This window comes from Podarcis cretensis (genome assembly GCF_951804945.1).
Source record: "Podarcis cretensis genome assembly, chromosome: 13".
Classification (NCBI taxonomy): Eukaryota; Metazoa; Chordata; class Lepidosauria; order Squamata; family Lacertidae; genus Podarcis; species Podarcis cretensis.
The window spans coordinates 10,259,768-10,261,653 of record NC_137182.1 but is presented as its reverse complement, the minus strand read 5'-3'; positions in this window follow the sequence as shown (position 1 = coordinate 10,261,653).

The following is a 1,886-nucleotide window of genomic DNA, read 5'->3' as shown; positions in this document are numbered from 1 at the left end:
ATACCAACTGGAACCGAACACATCTGATTTTCCCACTGGGGTTTCCGCACTGAGACAGTTGCATCTCATATCACCAAAACACGGACATATTACAACAGAAAAGGTGGCCTGGTCAGACACTGTGATTGTGAGTTGTTATTCAGAGTGTGATTACTAGGTCTGGCTCAAACAAACTAATGTACAGTTTGGTTATCAGTACATAAAAAATGGATTTCCTACCAGTCACGGAATTTGAGAGCAAAGTCCCATTTGCTTTGGGAAGTGGTTTTGAAATCCCACAATGTAAGTGTAATTGAAAATCCATTAACTTCCCCCAAATAATTTCTCCAGGTGTAGCTGGGAAGAGATGCATTGCAGAATTTGGGGAGAAATCTTAAGTTTGTGTTCCTCAAAGTTGAAACGCACGACACAATATCCCTACAAAGGATCGTGAAAATTGGAAGGGGTGGGGCAGGCAGGAATATTTTTAAAATTCTTGGAGTTTTGACATGGGCCGTTTGAACTATAATTACATGTGTCCTTCCTGAGCTGCCCAGACCACTTTACAGTGGTGCTTCGCAAAACGAATTTCCCTATGGGCTTGCTTCGCAAGACGAAATGTTTTGTGAGTTTTTCCAACTTTTTTTTCCTCCCCCCCCCCTTTTTCTAAGCCGCTAAGCCGCTTATCAGCTGATCCGCTAAGCCGATAAGCCGCTAAAAGCCGCTAATAGCGCTAATCCACTAAGCTGTCAATGGGCTTGCTTTGCAAGACGAAAAAACCGCTAGACGAAGAGAATCGCAGAACGGATTCTATTCGTCTTGCGAGGCACCACTGTATTCAAAAAGCAGCAACAAAAATTAACTCAACAAAGCCTCTCCTCGCGGCTTTACACAAGGAATAAATACTGTCAAAGTGTCTCCTCACAAGGTTACAATTCCATTGAGGAGATCACCTTTCCCCCAGAAATAGAATTACAAGAACTTATACCTGGGGGGAAGTAATGTGCCACATCATTTACTGTACGGATTATCACAGGCCACTTTTGATAATGAGCAACACAGACCCTTCCACCCCACATCTGAAAACAAGTATTAAATTATTTGGGGGATATGCATCTCCCACCATACATCGCCAGCACAAGAGAGTTCACCTTTAAATATTATTAACAACAGCTAGCTTATCCATCCTTCTCCAAGGTGTACCGCCATTTTGAAACAACAACAACACAAACTTTCTCTGGTGGTCTTGCTTTCTGCTTCTCCTGCACTGCAGCCAACTTCTAAACAGGTTTCTTCTTCTTCTTCTTCTTCTTCTTCTTCTTCTTCTTCTTCTTCTTCTTCTTCTTCTTTTCTTAAAAAAGCCTGGTTATACCTCAGCCAGTTATGTTTGAACAATGTTAGCACCCTTCATAGGAACTAAAGGAGTGAATAGCACGATTTTTGAGTGTATTGGATAACGCCAGATTTTTTGTGAAATTGTGACTCAGCGGGTTAGGGATTTTTTGGAAAAAAATGTGACTGCACAGGTTAAGGCGTCGAGGGCTGATTTTTTGGGGCCTATAATAAAAAACCTTCTGTTTCCACTGCCAAACCTTCCAGGGGAGAACTTGCAACAGTTTGGCACCATTCTTGAGTGAATTGGATAATGTCAGATTTTTTGTGAAATTGTGGATTTTTTCAAAAAAAATGTTTTTCCGCAAGGTAAGGCGCCAAGGGCTGATGTTTCTCGGTCTATGATAAAATGTTCTTTTTGCACCGCCAAACCTTTAAGGGCGAAATTTGCAACAGTTTGGCACCATTTTTGAGTGAATTGGAGAATGTCAGATTTTTGGTGAAATTGTGACCCCGCAGGTGAGGAAGTTTTTCGAAAAAATTGTGACCGCACGGGTTAAGGCACTGAGGGCTGA